The sequence below is a fragment of the Betta splendens genome, chromosome 12, assembly GCF_900634795.4.
Source record: "Betta splendens chromosome 12, fBetSpl5.4, whole genome shotgun sequence".
Lineage (NCBI taxonomy): Eukaryota > Metazoa > Chordata > Actinopteri > Anabantiformes > Osphronemidae > Betta > Betta splendens.
This window is the reverse complement of record NC_040892.2, coordinates 5,306,322-5,329,063: the sequence shown is the minus strand read 5'-3', so window position 1 is coordinate 5,329,063 and position 22,742 is coordinate 5,306,322. Positions and strand designations below refer to the sequence as shown.

Genomic DNA, 22,742 nt, shown 5'->3' with positions numbered 1-22,742 from the left:
GCCTTTAACAGTAAGTACACACACACACGCACACACACACGGCCTTCAATCAGTCATTCCACTTCTCAATAACCTAAATGTGTGAAAATTGATTTTTAGGAGCATGTTCCCTGACCCCGGCCCCGCTTCCACCACCAGCACAAATCCCAGTGCTTTTTTTTTCCCCTTTCAGTTCCATCCATCTCTTTTGCTCTACAGATATTTACACCGTAGCTGTTATTAATAAGCAGAAATTGATTTTGCCGCGCTGTAAAAACATCGCGTGAGCGGGCGGCGCGATGCTGGTGACAGAGCGCCGCTGCTTATAGGCTAAGGAAGTAGGTGGGGTTTTACATTTGCCTGATGGAGAGGAGTGGGTGGAGCAGGGGTCGTGGAGGGAGCCCAGATGAGGATGTATAGAGCAGCATTAGTGATCCAAACTGTTCAACCCTTGTCCAGTGGCTCTTAGTGAAGTGAGAGCTTCATCACTCACTCGCTGTTTCCTCTCTCTCCTCCTCCTCCTCCTCAGAGGTGAAAGTCTGAGAGTTAATCACGGCTGCTGTTGGCCTGAGGTACATGCAGTAGTTTCGCTGTCTGAGCATTATATCCATATCACTACTATTACAACTCTGAAGAATCCAAATGTTGCTTTTGTTCTGGATAATAAATGCAACAACAGCACCGCTGACCCAGCCTTTTATCATATGGGTTTCCATAGATCGTTTTCTCATGGTGGGATGAATGGCGAAGGGCAGAGGCCAGCGTGTGTGAGGAGGTGGGCAGACGAAGGACTGTTATTGGATCGCCGTCCCATAGAGCACAATTTCCCAGGAGTGTCCTTGGGTACCTGATCTGTGCAAAGAAATACTGAACTGCCCCCCTTTCCATTGTCCCTCATACTTACATGATAATGCACACGCACACGCACACACACACACACACACACACACACACACACACACACACACACACACACACACACACACACACACACACACACACACACACACACACACACACACACACACACACACGTACAGGTATCTGTTTGTCTTGCAAGCACCTCCGTTCACATGGAAGGGGTTGTCCTCCCGCTGCAGGACGAGGTATTAGCTTTCCCCTGAGGGAGAGTTCTAATTAGGTAATTGACTGATGTATAAAGCAGGTGCATATATCTGTTACAGCTGCCTCGACCTGTTCATTATTAAATAGTGACCCTCTCCACCACTCGTGCCAAAGCCTTCGGTGCAGGGGAGAAAGTGGCTGGAAAGGGCTTTCACAGGGATCAGGCGTACTCGTAATTACACTTACTGGTTACCTGAGTCCGACCCCTTCACTGTTACATGTTGAACCAGAACCCCGCTGCTCAGTTTCCCACTGATTGATCGCGCCACTGCATTTTCTATCAATAAAGATCATTTTCAGAAAAAAAACAAAACATGTCAATCGTCCTCGCAGGGGACTTGATAAAAATATTATTCTGTGGAAATGCACAGTCACCGAACAGTTGAAAATAGCCTCATATACGTCAAATCCTGAAACCCTTCACCTTCACACATTGGTACATTGATGGGCGAGTGAAACTCGAGCTACAGTTTGGCCCGAAAGGAGAGGAGACATTTGCCAAGTGCCAGCAGGCAGCACTTCATTCTGACACTTTGACATGGGTGAAATATATAAAGTATTGGGTTGCTGTTAGCTCTATGGAGCAGTTTATTCACATCAGGAGGTCCAACGATCGAGATATGGATTGATAGCGGAGACAGGCATTGATTTGTGAGCGCGTGCGCGTTGCGTGCGCACGCCTGCGACAGAAGCCTCAAAAACGGGAGCCGCTCAGTCCACTTTAATTCTGCAAGTTACGAATTTCATCTGGGAGTGTGTAAGTTACATGAGCCACCGAGACGAGTCGCAGCAGCTTCTGGGCTTTGATTGAGTCAGACCTGGACGCCGGCCATCTTATAAAGCGTTACCAGCGAAGACCATAAATGACATCACGTTTTCAAATTGACCTCCCGGTCGTCGGCGAACCCGCGCTTGTGTTCTTGTGCAAACAGCCACAAATAACTGTAAATGTGCACAGGGTTAAGGACAATGCGGGGCAAGGACTGCTGCTGCCACAGCTTCATGAGGCCTCATGAAATAAGATGTGATCCTTGTTTTCAATGGCCTTGTTCTCACTTTCTGTTACTAAATTAATAATAAATAATGTAGTAGGATATAGCAAATTTCTGAAGTTTAGTGAAAGTATAAAATCTTTTTTTTTTTTAATTCTTAGTAGGTTCAAATTTTCAAATTAATAGAGCCTTTTCTTCAACCTGCCAGCAGATTACAGGGCCAGAAGCTTTTGTGAAAGGATTAATTTAAGAGTTATATGAAATGTTTATTCACAAACAATCGCTAATCTGATCTAACCTAATCTAATCTCATGCACAGGGATCACTGACTAGAAAATCACCCCCTCATACTGGACAGGTACCTGCAGCCACACTAATGCTGCTTCTCAACCACACGGCCTCAAAGATGCCCTGGGTTCTGCCATAACAGCAAAACCGATAAATGGAATATACAGTAGGGTAAAACATAGAAGTTAATTTTTTCCAATAGGTTGTGTAAATAGTATTTTTGTAGATCAGCTACATTTGTCACATGAAGTCATTTTCTCCAACTATGGATTAATAAAGACAATTAAGGAACAGCAGCTACCAGCTATAAAGTCATTGTCATACAACATTATAATAATTGAATTGTCCAGTTCCTCTCAGCACTCATCCACTCTTACATATACCAGTGAAACATGCAGTCACTGTTTATACGGTGGGTTCAAGCAAAGGAACCGTGAACAGTCTGATTCACAAATCCAATCACATACAGTAGACTTAGCAGTTATGGGATGCTATTCATCACACAGATGTCGCCAATCTTTACCACAGGAATGATCAACTTCACAATCAGGGACATGGATTGTGGATTTGATTGGATTGGCCCAGATTACAATTTCCAGATTTCATAGAGCGTAGCTCTGCAGGGCTTGTGCTCGACTAGCACAGTACACCTCTAATCCAGTCAAGCCTGTCTCCGGATTTGTCCCAGGAAAATTAAAACGTCCCAAGCTAGTTTAACAAGAACAGTGTTTTAGACCTTTGGCCTCTGTTTATCCACGTATCAAGCAATTGCTTGAAAACACTGCAGATCGTAAAGTAAGAACGAGTCTTCTGCTTCCTAATTTGAGCAGAGCATCATGCCACAGTAGCTCCAGACATCTTTCCATTAATGAATATGCTTCCAGACAAACTTCCTTCTTTGGACCCTTTCATGTGAAATGGCTGGAGCCTCTCCAAAGCTCGACCGGTGCCTGGTACAAACACTAGAAAGTGAGATGTCCTTTAAACTCTAAATAGCTCTCTTGAATTCACTCACAACCCCTTCCTCTTAGGGAAGACCCCCCCCCCCACACACACACAGTAAAAGAGTGGACAAAAAAATTCAAATCAAATGATGCGGACACAATCATTGAAAGAGGAGAGAATCCCGTCTCTGTCAGCCTTGAGCCAGGAGAGTTCAAAGGTCATAAAGTCATCAACACAATGAGGCAGAGACACTTCTCTCTAAAATTAAAACAATAAATCTGATTAGCCCTCTCCTTCTTCATTTTTACAAGGACTCTGCAACGTGTGGGAGTAACCCGGCTTATTTCATTCCTCTCCCCAGGTGTACCCATCCAGCGTGTGAAACCTGAGAGTAGATTAAAGTGCCAACCCCAGAGAGGAAAAATGCTTTTAGGAACTTTTAAAACTGTGTTTAACAGTGTGTTTTTAGTGCCCACTAAAACCAACACTCTGCACCATATGGCCAACTTGGACAGACACAGCATCCCAGTAAGAGAGAGATGGATAAAAGGAGATGGGGGAGGAACTTTGTTGCTGTTTTGCAACACAGACTCACATCATAGAGCTACTTTCTAGACTTTGGGCCTAGATGTGCATGGTTTTACTCAACAAGCACCACAGATCAAGAGGAAAATAGCTGGCGAGGATGCTTGCGCCTGTCTAGTTCACTGATCCAGAAATAGTTCAAAAACTACTGATCACACTCAGATCGGTCTTTATGTTCACAATCCACAGATGACGAACACCGGATTTTGGTGACACGGCCACATTTATGGAGCAAATTAAAAATTAAACTTTCGTCTTTGCTAAAACTGTAATCACGTTCGAGGGGCGAGTTCACACATGAAGATTGAGAAATGTGGGACAGAGACAGCTGCTATTCATTGAGAACGAGACCTGGCTTTGCAGCCCTGCACTCCCCGCGGAGCTCGACAGAGCTAAAAGACACACAAGTACACTGAAAGGTCGGGAACAGTAAAGTCAAATCCAAATATAGAGTCCAGCAAGTGTTGGAAATACGTAAGAACAGCTAGGAATACTACCTTTAACCCAAACATTAAGAGGGCTTCAATGAAGTAACGTATTTGTCATCTTAAATTGAACCTGGGATTTGAACGCATCACTGTGTCCAGTGACCGCTGAGGGTTGAGAGTGTCACACTTTATTAGCATCATAAACGCACAATGTTGTTGATATGAAAATGAAGGTTGTAAGCGTGTGTTGTCATGATGCAAACGTTTATTGGCTGTTGGATGTGGACGTTGGCGTCTCACCTTTGCTATAGTTTGCTGCGGGCCAGAATTCTGCAGCGCTGGTTTATCAGAGTTGATCAGAAACGCTCACGCCCAAGCATTCGTCGGCCCACGTCGTCAAAGTCCAAAAAATTCCCGTTGAATGAGCTGAATTACTGTAACTAGTTTAGAGGAACACATCATCGTTCACAGGACACATACGTACGCGCCGAGAGAAGAAAGGCTCTGCTCGTGTCCGTGGAACATTACCGTTTCCCCTTTTCTCAAAGAAAAAGCCACAGTGAACATTCAAACTGGGCGTGCCACATGATTAGCATGGAAACATTTGATGCAGAGGAAATTCAATCTGAATGGGACCGCGAGCCCTCGTTTTCCTCCTAAAGGCAGGCTGCAGAAAGCTTTGACCAGGTCACGGACGGGGGTGCTCTTGACCTCTTCATACAAGTGCTTGTAAAAGCAACCGCAGGGGGTCCCAGCAAGTGAAGAAATGCAAGCCATGTGACACAAGACAGTGCCTATAAATATGGCCGAGATCACAAGGGCACTTAATGCAGGGGTGGGCAGGCTGCTTTTTTACCAGCGCGACTACAACATCTTAAAAAAGCTTCTGTCGTGTCATATGAAACCAATAAAGCCAAACACTTCCTCCCCGGCAGGGAAAGGCCTCCCCACCGACCACAGCTCGCCGTCTGCCACCCTTTTACTCCCGAGCCGCTCATTCCCCTGCATTTCTCTCTTTCCCATTCTCATTCGGTGCCGTTTCTCACCATGACGCCTTTTACGCGCTCGCTCTCCGTCGCTTTGAACCAACCGAAGGGCGACGCCGCGCATCCGTGCCAGGAAATGGGTGCTGATTCGCGGCTTGAGAGGATTAGGGTGAAAAGGAGTGGCCGGCAGTCAGGAAAGCAAAAACAGATATCTTTTTTTTTTTTTTACCATAAGCTAAGAAAACGAGGCAAATACACCACTGTACTAAACACTTCCACATGCAGCTTTCTTTGTTGTGAGCCAGCAAAAACCAGCGAGCACCATTTTACAGCCGTACCAATAAACCCTTTTCGTGACACAGACACACAAATGTTTACAGACACACAGACAGAAGGTACATCATGTCCCTCTGCATGCTACTGTACTGTAGCTCCCACCCCCCGTCACAAATCATTTCTTTCTGATGATGACGCTGATCAGCCCATCCATAATGAGAGAATTATGACCTCACAGGAAGAATCTGAGCGCGTGCATGACTGTTTCCCCTAATGATTTACTGCCCCTGTACAGTTACTGTACAGCATCGCAGAGATGGACGCAGATTTGCACTTTTGACTGTATCAGGCTCATTATATCATGGTAAGAGATCCGCTGGACATCACTTCACTCAGTGAGGTTTGCAGCTGGCAAAGGAACCCTCCTTCATACCAGAAATGCACTATGTGTGACTGAAGTCCTTTGTACGTCTGGACGGAGCGAGGGAGGGGAGGATGTGATGACTCATTACTGGATTACAGCTCAGACATCCAAGTGATGTGTTCACTGTTTCCAAAGCGGTCTGTCCAGTCACGCTCAAATTGAATAACTGTTGTGGAAGCAGATAATATCAAGGTTATTTTAGTGTCTCTGTTCTGGTTTCACCATTTAGTTAGAGTAGGCAATGTTTACAGGTAATACGGTTTTGCTATTCATGGAAATTGTATTTAACAAAACGCATTAGCGGTACAGTGTAACACTACCTGGTTTGTTGGCTAACATGAACACGGCGCTCTGTGAAATAGAAATAAAGCAGCCGCATCCCGTCGCTGATGCATCGCTCAGGTTGACAGCAGATCCTCTCCTCCGTGTCTGTCTTTGGGACAATGAAATTCTTTAATCAGGCCGCGGCCCGATAATGAACGGAGGCAGATAGTCGGCCCGGGAGAGGAGAGGCAAAGAGGAAGGCAATTTCTGGAAATGATTATCGACTCATTTCCTTGTTTATCCTGCCTTTGAAAGAGAACGAGAGACCCCCTGCCCTCTACCCCCATAGGTCCTCCGCTGATTGTGTCATAGCTGCTGACCGCCCCCTTCGACAGCCGCCGTCCCAGGCCCTTATTGGTCCACGCTTAATCACACTCGCTTAGCGCTCTTTCACTTTTGCTCCTGGGCTGCAGCAGATTTGTTTCACTCTTTCAATAAACTATTTCTTTCATTCCTCCATCCTGTCCCTCTTTCTTGCAGGGGTCCATTGTGGGTTGGAGGGTCCCACTTGTAAACAATTTCCCCCCACAAGATCAAGCTGGGTCCCGTTCCTTTTCATAGGGGGGCTTTGGCGTGCCCCGGCCCTTATCTGCTTTAAGTGGGCGAGCTGGCTACCACTGAAGTTAATGGCTGGAAATCTCTAACTAACCTCTCCAACAGCTGTCTCCAGAGTCCCCCTTTCTGCCATGTTTTTCCTCGTTTGTCTTCTACGCTCTCGGCCCCTGTCAAAAAAAAGAGACAAGGGCACAGGTTGATTGGGGAGGAAAAAAAAAATTCTGGGAATTTTTCCAGAAATTTGCCTTTTCCACCAACAAGTGGCTCAAGGCCGGAAGAAAATGAAGGAGGTAGAGCAGGAGGGAAAATTAGGCTCTACAGCTCCTTTTCTCTCCCTCTCCTCATTTCAGTAAAAAGAAGAATAAGAAAAGACCCTCCATTGGACATGTCTTTCATTTTAAAACACAGGTTCAAAGGCACAGGGAGATTTGGGGCCTTTGTGAGGATTTGAGGGTAATGATGAGAGGGGAGGAACAACATCCAATTCCAAACAGCTTCCTTGCCTATTCTGCACAGAATCTCTCCAGGCCCTCAGTCGTGGAGCTAAGGCCTAATCCGCACAAATCTACACTAGCGGGAGAAAAGCTGTTTCCAGTCTTCAAGTGGGTGAAAGTACTGTTGGAGTGGAGGCTGCTGGCTGACTGCTGCAGCCCGGTATCTGCCCACTCAGCTTCGGACTAAACACATAAATGGGAAGTCAATGCCGCCTGCTGATTTTTAAGATAATGGGCCTAATCATTAACACAACAAATACTGAAGCAGCTTTTAACATGAAAAATGCTAAAGGAGGAAAATGTCTCGGATGATGATTATGTTAGAACTCAAGGATATTCCAGCTGTCTTTCAGGGCCCGCGTATTTCCATAAAGCACAGGACAGTCGCTGACTGGCTGTGTGATGGGAGTGGACTCTGCCATCTTCAGACACTCAGCTGCCCTAAAGAGACAGGTGACAACCTCCCATCATGCCACATCGCACCCTCGCCGTGCTGGCGACACACTTCATTTGGCCTGGCAAGCGAGCATTTAACCTAAGATTACATTAGCAGACATTCAGAGCCGGGCCAACTGGCACACGAGGGCCCGGAACGTGGGCGAAAAGCAGATTTCAGCCTCCACCCGTGTGAAAACATGAGACAGATGAATTGTGCAGGTTACGGGCGACAGAGGAACAAATAAGAAAATATACCAGTAGGTCACAATGTTGTCATGTTGATAAAGGTCACCAGCACAGAGGGCCGAAGCCCAAGATTCATTCCCTGCTTCCTCACATCTGGATATTTTGGTGCTGAAGGTCCCTTGAACCCCCGCTCCCCCCTCCCCCCTCTCCCTCTATCCGGTCAGTGAACACAGTCACCAGCTCAATGCGCCACCCTCTTCCCACCTGCTCGACCCAAACAAAACCGTCCCTCCTTCATCTGTCCTCGAACAAAGACCCCCCCCCCCCCAACACACACACACACACACACACACACACCCATCGCATTGCTTTTTTCCCCCTGCGCTGTCACTCCTGTCCGGCTTTTCACTTACAATTAGCTGTGGCGGGCTTCGCACTCATCAGCTGTCGTGAGTTTAGCACCCAGTCACGAGGGGGGCCTTGACAGATCACGCTAAGGCGCCCTGACACCGCTGGTGTGAAAGAAGATTCTAATTCTGGTTAATTAGCTGACGAGAGCACGGAGGGGGGAGGGGGGAGGCGCGGAGGGAGCTGAGGCGAAGTGGCAGCGCGTCGTAAGCACTTTCTGTCAACTTCATGTCGATGGCGACTTTCTCGCGCTCTCGTCCGTACTGTACATCCACTTTCTTCCCCTTTTCGTGCCCTTTTCCCCCCTGAACTCGCGCCTGCGTCCCTCTCCGCAGACCTCGTCGTCTTCACTCTTCACTTGTTTACTCGCGGCAGTTAGCGCGGTTCGGCCCGTAACGGCCCGTCACGCGCCGGTCTAATAAAACAACCTGACGTTTATTCTAACAACAGCCGTGTCGGCACATTTTCGCATCCTGTTGAATCTGCTGACCCGTGTTCACGTGCCGTTGACAAGGACGAGCGACTGTCTTAAAGAATATGCTAATTCACAAATACATGTACATAACGATACAGATGATGTGGATTTTTAACAATACAAAGATTAAAATCCACCATCCATCCCTCAGCTCCAGGGAAATGAAGATAAGGGCTAAATGATACAAACACTGGCTACTTGCATGCAAATATCCCGTCCAAGCTCGATACCAAACCAGCTCTCGTGCGCTGTTACACAAACATACACACAGGCTCATACACACAAACGCAGGCGTTCACACAGTGCCAGGGAGCGCAGCTATCTCCGAGGGAGCCTTGACGCCATGTGGGCTTAATGCAGAGTGGCATTTGTGATGTCACGTTCTTCGCACCACCGGCTGGGTAGTTAATGGCCATTAGAGGCTTGGTGTAGGAGGACAACGTGACCCGATGTGCGTCTGCACCAGTGGCACCTCCGCGGCTCGGTTAATGGAAACAGTGACCCGGTCTGCCAGACCCAGACCCCGTCTGACGCCGGTGCGTGTGCTCCTACAGCTTCTCCCCACCCGTAAAGCCTCCTCACATGACCCGCTTCTGAGCATATTCTCAACCGGCCGCTCGGCTCGCCGGCCGCATCAACACATTTGCCGAGTTAACCATCCATGAATGTCTCCATAGCAGACCGTGACCCAACAGTTAAGCCCGGCGCCGGGGCCCCTGTGTGCCGCACTCGGAGCAGGTCCATCCAACCGTGGCCAAGGTGGGGCCCCAGCCACTGGCTTGGGCCAGACACAATGGGCAGGACTGATGGTTTTGAAATGATATCTATTACTGTTAGTGACAGCAGTCCCGAACAGCGGGCTTTGATGCTCCTGCAGACTGACAAGCCGAGCAGAGTGACACTGATGGCTGTGGGCACAAATCAGAATCGCTTTACTGCATCGGCAGCGCCCTGGCGCCGCTATGTTCTCCTTAACCCCAGCCCCAAACCTCTGCCCTGCCCTGCAATCCCCAGCGAAAGCTACGCGAGAAGCCGAGAGGAAGGCAACAGGGTCTGTGGGTCAGAGAGTAGAAATGAGCTGGGTTTAGGAATTTGAGCCAGGAAGATGGGCAGAACATGGGGTAAAAAAGTTAAAAAGACAAATATAGGCTGTGCATCATCCCTAAACTAATATACACCACTGTCTCCTCTTCACAGTCATCTCCTCTCTCCTCCTTTTTGACTTAACGCTTCGCTGAGCAGTTTTTGGAGACGGAGCAAGTGTCCGAAGACGGAGACTGACGAGGTATGTGTTAAAGTCTGAAGAAAAAACCAAACAGAATTGTCCAAACACAGAGCGAAATACTTAAAACCTCCAGACTAAGCCGTGCTACTGGAACAGATTCCCCAGTGGGGAAAAGAAACTAGTTAATCCAGGATGTGTTGACATTTCTTTGGCTTGAAGCGCTTCCATTTCCACCTATAATTGAAAACATCTTACAATGAAGCAAATGAAGGCTGATCTCTAACAGTTTTGCATATTCATTTTAAATATTCCAAAAGTATTCTACACATTCATTTTCAAACATACATTATAGATGAGCAGTAAATATTTAATATGATGTTTTTTTAATGTAGGACATACTGTATTGTTTGTGCTGCAGTCAGTACATATGATTCATCACGTCTGTCTTGTTTCACATAGTTTGTTTGCCGCCACTATAGGAAATCTCATCAGTTAAGTGATGCCGTGGTTCCGAGGATCTGAGGACTGAGCGGAGATAACACGATAAACAATTTATACCCGGACAAGTGAGCGACCCACAAAGTGCGCAAACGTGCACGGGAGCGGTTTCAGGAGCACATGCGCGCACGTCGGAGCGCAGCGCTGGTGACACTTCCCCGGCATCTGAGCACCAGCACGCAGCTCCTCGCGAGGAGGAAGGACGGGCCGCGGCGCCCGCTCGGCTGAAAGGCCTCTGGCCACCATGCCAGCGCGATCTCTTCAGCACTTCCGAACCCCCGTTGCTCGCTGCGTCTCGCTGCCTCTCGCCTCCCCCCCCCCAACTCGCGTTTATTTCTGTCAGCTTCCATATTCTTGTCTTCACAGCGCGTTTGCCCGTACTCACTAGACATTTCTAGTCCGTGCAGACGAGGCGCTGCCGCCGACTGTGGGGACCCCTGGTAAGATGGTAAACAGGCACACCAGCTTCTGCGGGCAGGCTCCCCAGTTGTATTTAGGGCCTGGGGACACGTTGGAGTCAGACCTTCCCCTCATTCTTATTCTCTACAGGGACGATCAGCAGGCCTGCTAAGGCCCTGGTGTGACATGGCCTGTCCTATACAATACACCAACACGGGCACCCGGCTCTCTCCCTGCGGTCGTACGGCCTCCATATGCACACATCACTGCAATGAGATTCCTTCTGTGAAGGGCCCGGCTTCCCTGATATTGGGAATATTATCTAAAATGATTTTTGCCAGTGGACAGCAACAAAAGGTCAGAAGAGCATTCACTGATCACGGGTGATACACGCACAATGGTGGACAACAGGAGAGCAGCCTACTAGTGCTGGATGGTCCTACAGCAGCACAGAGCTTTGAAATTTCTGAAAAGTGCATATGTATTGTAGAGATTCCAAATGGAGGGTTCAAATAATAGAAATGTAGAGTTGTAATGTAGAGTGTTTTACTCTGATGAAACTGCCCCTATTGTTACTTAATGCTAATGCTAATAGAGATCACAAGCAGAAATCAAAATCAAAAAAAGAACAGAACAAACACATTATGTTTATCAAATTTATATTACTGTCAAACATTACTGTCATATTACTGTAGAATAGAAGTTATTCTCACAAAATAGAACATATCATGCAAGAAGCATTAAAATCTTTATTTTCTGTTTAACCCTAACAGAAATATGGAAAAAATACTGACCAGAAACATAAATAGCACGAGAAGCACACGAGAGTGAAGATAAAAATACTGAGGAGGGGTGAGAAAGGAAATTACAGCTTTAAAAAGATGGCCAACATAAACATTGCATGCCGCCTAACAGAATAAAAAGCTGAGCACGTCTGGTAGCGTCTCCAGAATCAAATCTCAAACCTGAATCTTTTCCACGTTATCTCGCCCCTTCGCTGGGTCGTTCGGCCAACCCAACTTCCTGCCGTCTGTGGAGTTTCCTGATGGCCCTTTTCTGATGGACAAACTGGAGCCAGCGCGTCCATCTATCTGACCTTTAATGAGATGAGCAGGAGGAGGTAGGGCTTCAGGAATTGATAGCTGACATTCTTGTAGGTTGCCTCCTGCTCCTGCCTCTGCACATCAGTTAGAGGAGGTAAAGGCTTTATAATGACAGACCCCAGTGTATTGATTTACAGCGCCGACCCCTCAGGACGTCTTTATAGCAAAGACAATAGTCTGTGCACAGGGCGGCGTAGTGACTGTCGCTGTATCTCATTTGGCTTAATGTACTGCAGTACTATTCCGAGATGGGCGATGGATGAGAGGAACAATAATTATTCTGCCAGCACACAACAAAAATATAAATAGTCTCAATAAAGTAAAACTATTTTCATTTCAGGACCCCCCCCCCCCACAAACACACACGGAGTGCTGTAAAATAAAGCGTACAAAAGAGCAGCCGACAAGCACACGAGGGGTTTCGACGAAAGAACGCAGAAGAGTCACCCCCTGTGGAGAAAAGCTGGAAGTTGTTGGAGTTTTTCCACCATATCTGGATGGAAATGTAAGCGAGTGTCATCCAAACGTGTCTGCACACAAATCCGGGCTGAAGTCAAGCGGGCCTGGGTCTAGTCAGGCAACACGGAAAGAAGGAGACTAGCATGTTCTGTGCTGCATGAGCCCACTACCTTAACATTGCATGCGGGTGCATAAAACAGTAAATTAAATCTTAATCAAACACAAATGCTAAAAAAAGAATAGGCAATATCAATATAAAAGAACAGAAGGCCTTTAAAGTGAAAGAACTTTACGACTTGACTTTATATTTGTAGGCCCTGTTCCATCGGCACAGATGAACTCAGGTGACAACCCGTGTCCCTCCTCCATGAGGCCTGAGTGCGGCCCACCGCGGCCTCCCCACTGCCAGTGTTTTCTGGCAGGTCATAAAAGATAATTGCGTTGCCTGGGCTTTTTAAGAGTTGGCCAACAAGTGCTCCAGGGTGGTCAAGCGGACTTAATGTGCGTTTACCACGGCACAGAGACAGCGAGACTGCAGATAAGACATCAGTTGACCCCACCTCTTCAATTCAGGGAAGGAGGGAAGGGGAGATGGGCCCGTTTGAAGAACGGGTGAGGCGTTCGCAGTCCACCGTGCAGTAGTTTGGGGGCTGCATGCGTCATCACGATGCACTGAAGTGCTCGGATGCGCACGTGTGGACTCGTGTGCGTCCTCGCTGTATGCGCGTTTCTGTGTGTGTGTGGGCTACAGCAGGCGCAGACCCAGCGATCTACAGGGAGTCGTTGCCCTATAGCCCCAGTCCTGCTATAACTTCATTAGGTGTGTGTGGAGGTAATGGCACCGTGGTCCAGGAGCTCGTAACGTGGAGCCAGAGGCCCATCGGCCGCCCGCCAGCCAGGCCCACACAGATACTGCAAAGGTATGCTTCTGTATGAGCGCTAGTTATGTGGGGGGAATTAACATTTTAGTGAGGAGCCTTCGTAACATAATCTGATACAGTGCTTATATTTTGAAGCAGGTGGAATTTCTGAACAACACGGGGATTAAATAAATAGATTAATTCTCACTAGACGTATCTAATTCTGCTGGGCGATGTGAACAAAGACTCTCAGCGAATGCAGACGGAGGAAAGTAATTGACTCTAAGGTCCTGGACAATCCATACCTTTCACACCACTGATGCAATAAAGCTGCTCCAAATGCAGTCCAAATTCTGCTGACAGGAGCTTGTGGTTCCTGCTTTGTTGGAGTCAATGAGAGAATGAGTGGGGAAAAAATGCTGCTTCTTCAAAAATAATATATTAAACTCCTGGATAAAGCAACATAATCTTAAAATGTTGCACCCCAAGGTGTAACAATCGATTCCAAGTGGAAAGGATTAAATTGCGTTATGTCATGGTGTGTAGCCTATTGTTTTGTTAGTTGTCACTCACGCTTGGCAGTCAGCCAACACAACACAACACGACGTCGCAAAAGAAGAATGTGGAGACCAAAACGTAATAAAATGTAATATCTGGTGTTAAAGATTTGTTATTTTACAAAACTACTGAAATTAAACTTCAGTGTTTTTTTTTTATTTTACTGAAAAAATATGCATGAAGCCCAAATATCTTGATAACATCTTGGAAATAATAAGTAAAAAAGTAAAAATAAGTAAAATGGGACCAATTCTTAACACATCACACACACACACACACACACACACACACACACACACACACACACACACACACACACACACACACACACACACACACACACACACTTACTTTGAACTACTTGTCATTTCTGGTATATTTTATAAACTAAATGGTAAAGCTTATTTGCATAATTAGCTTGGTCACAGACACACATACACACACATACAGTACACACACATACACACACATTGAGTTGCACAGTCCGTGTCTGAAGAAAGCCTCTGTTTATTTATTTGCTATATGTCTGAACTTGCCTGTCTTGATGTTGTTGTGTTGTAAGTGAGTCAGAGAGGGGCCCTTTATTAAATCACCGGGCTCTCCTGCTGGAGTGAGACTATCCCACAGATCTATGGTAATACACAGCCTGAGGTGGAGGACAATTCCATTAGTGGAGTAGGACAGGGGCCGGGGCTGATATCACATCAGACGCCCCCCCCCCCTCACCACCACAGTACCTCCTGGCTTGCTGTCAGCCTGTTTAGCCTGAAGTTTTATAGAGCTAATCAGCACTGTTTGCACAAGTTGAATAAATCTGTTCCCTGCACCTGAGTACAATATATTGTTGTAACGCTCAAGGTACACGGCTCCTGGGAAGATTTAGAGCAAACTCAGCCGGAGCGATGATTACAGGGCGAGAGCGACGCGTTTTCAATGTTTTAAACTACGTCGGTTTGAGTGCAACACTTCAGCCGGCGAGTGAAGAGCTGAGATGTGGGAGGACGGCAGCATCTCTGGGGAGTCGGATGATCACACAGGGCTTAAACAAACACACTGAAACCATGATACATGTCTGAAGATACCATGGTGGTGTGAAACAGTTCCCACTTGATTCACCTCAGATTGGAGCTGTTTGAGTCTGACCGAACTTTTCACCGCCCATGTTTCATGCTTGGCCTGATTTACCAAGATCACAACATAAACAAAAGGTCAACGCACTGTAAATAGGCTGTATATTCTGCTGCTAGTTTCCATGTTTAGGGCACCTTCACTAACTTAGGCCAAATGAGGGAGCAGGAATGGGCCAGACTTTGCTAAAGCCTGTGATGAAAGCCCACCAATCCTGTTTTTATTGTCTACTCTCCACCAGGCGGAGTGTTGTGGGAACTCCCGAGAGTTGTGACTGCTGTTTGATCACACCATGGGAGTCTGACCTGTCACTAAGTGGTGGCAAACATGGGCCACACACGGAGCGGCGAGCGGCTACGTGTGTGTATATGTGTGCATGTTTTCCCACACACAGCGCCACATACCGCAGTAGAGGAGGCAGGTCACAACGTGTCAGGGTGTTGAGGATCCATAATGGCCATTTAGCCTTCAACAGCTAATATCGGCGCGGCTGATTTACAGGGAATTGGGCTGTTCGCTCAGAGCAAGGAGGAGCTTTTATCAAACCCATCTGACATTAAAGGATGCAGACATGCGGCATGAAATTTGTGTGAAATAAGAATAAAAAAATATATATACGTGTGTAACGTGCTCCAAGTACCAGATCGTGCGTAGCATAAACCCATGTCCGCTAACATGGCACTGGCTCTGGTAACCAGCTGTTTGCAGCCAGGCAGAGTGACAAAGGGCCCGAGGGAGCCACCGAACCTCCAGAGACCATGACAGAAGCGCGGTGACATGTGACGGCGGCGGCGGCGGCGGCTCCCCGCACGCACGCACCCTCGCCGCGCACACGCCAAGGCGGGGGATCACGCACCATGCTAGGCTAATAGCCGCTGATAGCGGAGCAACGTGACTCGCAGATGTCGGGTTGCATCGAGGGGAAGCGGAGAGTTCATTTCTCTGCATTCGGCCGAGGAGAAAGCTTGACAGGAGACGGGAAGAAGTCCAGAGTTACGTAAATTGGGACTGGTAATTGCCTCGCACTGGTGATCTGCAGGGTTTGACCTCAGAGTTACCTTCAGCGCTTGGAAGTATCACGCTGGTGCTAATGGAGACTGTTTGGGTTGGGTGTTTGCTTTATCTATTTGTTGCAGAGGCGCGGTGTAAATAACACGTGCACGACGGCTGCGACTGGACACATACGCGTGCAAAAGTCCACTTTTGCCTCTCGGAGCTTAGAGTCCTAACGCACACAAACATGCGCCCTGTGACCAACTGGAGACCAGAGAGACATTGACATGACCCAGATAATAGGCCCAAAGTCTTGCCTCCACAATTTGATCAATTTGCAGTTTCCTCACAATCGCAGCCACCGCGCTGTCCCCTGCAGCATCTGTGCGGACCCCCACGCCCAGCCATGCAGACGCATTAGTGCTCGCTACAACAAGATGCTCTGCCTTTCTCCCCTTTTCCCCCTAAATCACCGCTAAGCCTGCCTGATGCCTGCTGCCGGGACACAAACATGCTCTTGCTCCTGTCATCTCTGTGCAAGCGCAGATACGAGGGAAAAAGGCTGACAGTTTGTCTTGTACCATATGCCACGTGGCAGCAAAGCCTAACTGATATGGCCGGAGTTTGGACCGTAGCCATGGGCTCTTTTTGTAAATTTTATTTCACTCTCCTCTTGCATGCATGTGCCTGAGTCTTGGGAAGAGATGTGAAACAAAGCCAGTCTCACCAGGCTGCATATACTGACATGCACCCGACCAGTGCTTTGATCATTATTATGTGCAGTATATCAGACAGTGGTCACCGCAGACCTCCGGAAGCCACAGAAAATACCTCTCCTGAGCTCATGTGAGATTTTCTGGGCCGAGGGGACTCCAAGAATATACAGCTTTTCCAACATAAAAAGTCTGTTAAGGAGTAACCTCTTTTTTTTCCTCGCTTCAGAAGATGTTTGTTTTAACCAAAGCCTTTCCAATCATGGATTCGCCTGTGGGGCCGTTCCATACACACTACAAAGAATTTGCGCGTCACTGTTGGTAGTTCAGCATTTACTTGTGTAGTGAGCTTAGTGAAGGCAAATTTGTTGCTGGTGATGGCTTTAACCCTTGAGGAGCAGCGCCGCTTTGATCATTTGGAGCGGAGAGATAAGTCAAGGGCCTTGGGGCCATTTTAGAAAACAGCAATGGCTGTTTGACTTGCAGCTGTCAAGTACAAGAAGGTGTTGCCAATAAGATTATGGGAATTCAAACAGAAACAGAAAGTTGTCCAGTATATGGCAATCTTAATAGATATTTGGGAACATGGCGGTGATCAATGAAGCATCATTGACTTCAACTAAAGGTTTTTAATCCATTTACAGACTCGTCCAAACTTCTCAGTCTTCTGTTGTTGTTTTTCTTTCTTTAATAATTCAATGAAATGAGTTCAGGAAGAAAAACCTGCTTCAAAGCGCCGCTGCTGTCACTCAACACTTCACCGATGTGTCATCTTCACAGCAGCTAAACCTGGAACTGGGACAAAGTGGTCACCGCTTTCGCTTCGGTGACTCCCGTTCCCGCCTTCGCCCGGGTCGGCGCGAGAAGGTCGGAGCGGGCCGCGAGTTGATGAAAGAAATGACAGGTGAGTGACAGACGCCCGGGGGGCGCGGCGGCGGAAGGGACGGGGGGGCGGCGGGGGCGCGCTAGCCACGGAGGTGCAGCGTAGCGCCACAGGTGAAGAGATGCCAAGGCGGAAGATTGACGCACCTTGATGGCACTGACAGGCATATGTGGCACAGGTGAGGGGCAGAGCTGAGACACCTTCCAGGCTTCTCACAGCTGCTGCTTTGACCCTGTCGGACAGCTGGGCAGAGAGGCAGCCTTCCAGAGGACACAATGCAATCATGTGTGTTCATTTGCTCCAACGTGTTCACACTCACGCGCTTTCATAAGGGAGAAGTCTAATTCTACCTTACTTTAATGCAGTATTTCATAAATAAAGATATTACTCATTGTGACACAAATTGGATAAACAGACGTAAAACAACCAAAGTTAGTGACCCTGCGACCAGAAGCAGCAGGTGCCTGGTGAACCTACGGGCTGTGCGACTTCCTTCCCCCTCCTAAATGCCCATCCTCTACTCCTTTTACACCCATTCTAATTCGATTTTGTGTTCATTTAACTCCAGATAACCCCAAACATTAGCAATGGACTCTAGCCATCTCCCTTTGTCTGAATTAACTAATGTGGAGCCAGCGCGGCCATTTGTGCGTGACCACGACGCGACCTTTACGTCGGATGGATGAAAAAAATGTCATTCGGCACATGCGAATGTAAAAAAATAAATAAATAAATAATAGGTGAGGCATGTGAAATGCTAGTTTTCTATGACGAGAAAATGAAATTTAAAGCACTATGAAAATATATAAACAGCAGGTAGAACCCAGGCAACAGCATCACACATTAGCATGTAAAGGTAAAAAATACTTTAATTCAAACCAAGTATTAATTATATTACCATCTAAAAGCATTTTAATCTGCATCAACAATAGATTCCATCCGACCGTCTAAAAACAATGCACATCTCCATGCAGATGAAATATAAATTAATCACAAGTGTGATATTTTATTCAGGGGGCCTTCATGGCGAGCAGGGCACCCATCTGTCTCTCATCTCTCTAGTCAGCCATGTCATGTAGGAGCCGAGTGGAAGGGAAGGAGGGCCTCTCTGATTGCCTGCCACCCAGCTCTTTGCTGCTGCTCAGTGTCACTGCCACTCACCCGCCGTTCTGATGTGTTCGCTCCTCTCCACCTCCATTAACGTCAGCCCTGGTCGACACGCTCGCAAATGGAGAGTCGGAAGCTGTCCAAAATAGGGAAAAGGGGAAACGCTTCATTTATGTTTTAGGTGTACATGGACACTTGAAAGGCGGAACAAGCAGGAGATATTTTATTATTTCCTAAAGTAGGCTCGCATTAATGAAAACGTCTCCTGGATTTCTGCTGTGATATGTTATTATCGTACCACGAGGAAGCGGCCGGCAGCTAGAATGTCCTCTGGTGGAAGCGGCTCAGGCTGCACTGTCGGTGAATGGAGATGTTTCATGCAGACTGAGTGACGAGGTGTATGAGAGGTCAGCATTCTAAAGGGGCGCCCAATTGGATCATGACCCATGAGGGACAGATATGGGCAGGGGATTTAGCCTCCAAAGGTCACAGCGAGGTCAAGGAGTGTCTTGCATTCCAGACGCTTAATCCTCTCCCTGCAGTCTGGAACACTGGCCTTCACTGCTCCTTACTTGCATGCCCATACACACAAAAATATGCACAGCTTTAACATACTCCGTGTTGAATCCCTGGGCCTCGCACGCCACCCGGCACAGGTTGTGTTGATAGATTGGATAAAATGACTTTAAATAGGTGTACGTCACCGAGCTCCGCCTCCCACTCCTTCCCTGTGCCTTTCGGGGGAAAATGTGGGTTTTGAGAGCCCCCTCCACTCACTTCCATGACCTTCCACTTATCCACCCACCTCCTACCAGGTCATCGGGTTCCCCCCATGCTGAGAAGCGGACTACCGGGGATGTGGGTAATTTGTCAGGGCAATCCGACCCCCGCTTTTCGTGCTAGCATGCGTGTCAGGAGACAAGCATGCGTATGTACCGGAGGCTTTCTCGAGGAATCTCGCAAACTTCGTCGCCGGCGCTGGCGGTCCCAGACGAGGCAGTGTCGCGAGCTGCGTGGGCCGTGCTCACTGAAAGCTGGGGCACCCTGGTGTCAGCCATCCATCAGCCCGATGTGACATGCATGCCACCCAACACCACACAGCATTTGCGCCCCCCGCCCCTAAATACTTATACATTACGTGCACAGACACCCTATACAATGGAGACTGTATAGCACAGATGATTTTGGACGTCTTGCATCAAGCGCCCTGCGTACTCAAAACACACAAAACAGTGACATAATTGCTTTTGCTATAGTCTAGAATGCACATAAGCACGCCAGGCATAAGCCTCACACTGTCTGTGTTGGCACAGCTGCCCCCCTCCCACTTCCTAGCCCACTACACTATACCAAACGGAGCCAAATAAAACACAGGCTAACATAATGTAGCAGCATGTCAGTGGTGGGCCCTGGAGCAAGGCTGAAACATGACCCACTCTGTACCAGCCATTAGGACAAGAGTTAACGCAGCTACGATTTCTTCTTAGCCATCCAGCCCTTATGTTGTCCAGCGTGTGTGTGTGTGTGTGTGTGTGTGTGTGTGTGTGTGTGTGTGTGTGTGTGTGTGTGTGTGGACCAGCAGCAGATTGAGTGATGGATCCTGTGTGGCTGTGGTGTGCTCAGTGGGCCAGAGAGAAGTCCCAGCAGGGGATTCCTTCACCCATAGCCCCCAGGCCAGTGTAATTCATCAATCTCCCCACTGGGAACGGCTCACCACCGGACTGCGAGGGTTTCATACACATGATTGCGCCCACTCAAGGAGAGGACACACAAGCAGACAAACAAAGGTATACACAACGTGATGACATGCAGGAAAATGAGCCCAATGAAAACAAAGTTCTCCTACAGCAACTTTCATTGATTGTTTATTTTTTGGAGGAACACCAAGGTTCAGGATTTGAGCATGGGTTGCAATGTACAGACATGCATTCACTGATTATACTGCTTATAGTCTTTAGTCAAAGGTAAAGGACTTTTTGGTTGGAATAAACTAACATAAACTAAACTTTTCATCAAATGTTTTTATATCACTCATGTGATGTTTATTCTGCCAGTCAATCAGAGGAGCCACGTCATGGGAATTCAAACACTGATGCCATAATTGGTTGGCGCTTATAAAGTGATGAGGCACTGGAGTAAGAAAAAAAAAGGTTGCGATAGGTTGATTATAGAGTGAATAAAAACATGGCCTAGTTTGCTTGTCATCACTTGTGCTGCTCCTGCATCCTGTCCGTCCCAGATCGGCCTCACCGTGTTTGCCTTCAAGGCAGAACAAGCATGAACCCACAAATGTAAACAAGATGTAAACCGATATCAGACGGGCGCCGTGTGTACAGATGTAGCTACGGTGGCAAGTGGCCTCCTCTTGTGATAACGGCTCCAAAACTTGAGAAACACGTAGGGAATTTCTCATCCCTCAGCAGGAAGCGGGGATCACTGTCACAAGCAGAGCTTTGTTCATGCCAAACAGACACGTGCGGAAGCCACGATGTGCACGTGGAAATCTTCTGGACGCGAATTAGAAACGTATTGAAACATTCTATTCCAGCTAAGCTTTTAGGCGTTGAGCCATTGTTTTGTCGAGTCAGGAGGAAGCCGTGAAGGAAAATAAAGAGCGAGCGAGCAAACCAGAACGAGAGCCAGAGAGGGTGAGGAGAGCTGGTTTACAGTGCAATCAGCATTAAGGAAATTGGTTTGCACCGGCGCTGCGAGAGGAGAGGGGTGATTGATGCTAAGCTAGGCTAGCAGGAAGGAAGTGGAAAAATTAGCAGCAGACCAGGGCACTGAAAGCTGTCAAATACTTCCTGGTCAACGTGGGGTGTGAAGTAGGCCTCCAGTGCCAGGTCCTATGACACTGGAAGAACACAGTGCATTGTGTGTTTGGAGCATTATATAACCACACAATCTGAGCAGAGCCAGCGTTTTGGCGAGGTAGCGGTACGCACTAATAAAACACCAAGGCAAGCCGTCAACAGGGCGTCACAACAACACAACAGTCTCCGGGGCACCGTGTCAAGACTTGGCGGCGCGCATGCGAACGGTGCGGCCGCGTCAAGCCGTGTAATTAAGCAAGGCAACAGAGGACGGGCAGCGGAGACGGGCAGCGGAGACGGGCAGGCGCACCGATGCCCTTGATACTCGGGTGTCTGCGCTGACAGCATCTCCTGTGACAGTTTCATCTCGTCGGCCGCCGCGGAAGCCCGACGACTCCTGACATGTGCTTTACTCATCCCTGCCTCACTCCCGCGGTCCCTCGACGCGAAGGGAGGCGGTGGGACGGCGGGAGGATGAGCTGAAGGTGGACGGAGGGCCAAAAGCTCCGTCTATTGGTTTAAATGTACATAAGCTTGATGCATTATGTGCATGTTGGAAGAAGGCGGAGCAGGAAGTGTCCCTACACTCACCAATTATATAGAATTGTACAATATATACATTTGTTTTCCAGTCTTGGAAAAGTTGCATTTATAACATGAGCGTAAAGTGCGAGACAGAAACACCAGCACACTTAGAGACCGATTGCCATTTTACAGGAGCTCATCTTTTACAAAGCACTCCATTCCTCTCAGACAGGATCGAGTTAACATCCCGTCCCTCCCTCTCATCCTTCCCCTGCTCCTCCCGTTTCGCAGTGACTTGCTGGCTTGATTTATCTGATGGAAGGAATTCTGCACAGGGCTCTGGCTTTGGTGGTATCCCTATACTGTAACCTTTTCCCCCTGCCAGATGTTCCTCTCTCAAAACACGGTAATGCTCATCCCGAAATCCTTGTGCAAACATATCAGGTGGTCGCTACATGTTTACATGGGGTATGGCCAAAAGACGTGACGGGGAGGGTGACATGGGTTTTTCTGGGGGGGTGGAGGACAGACAAGGAGGGCAAAGAAGAGAGAGGCAGGCAGACAGACAGA

General features: G+C 47.9%; 1 long non-coding RNA gene across 2 annotated transcripts in view; it reads right to left on the bottom strand.

The window, feature by feature from the left end:
• Positions 1-22,742, bottom strand: part of LOC114867051 (uncharacterized) — a 79,170-nt gene that overhangs the window by 9,030 nt on the left and 47,398 nt on the right. For both annotated transcript variants that reach the window (XR_003787805.3, XR_008696323.1), the window contains one exon: positions 18,889-18,970. This is a non-coding gene — a long non-coding RNA (uncharacterized LOC114867051). The remainder of the gene's footprint in view (positions 1-18,888; positions 18,971-22,742) is intronic.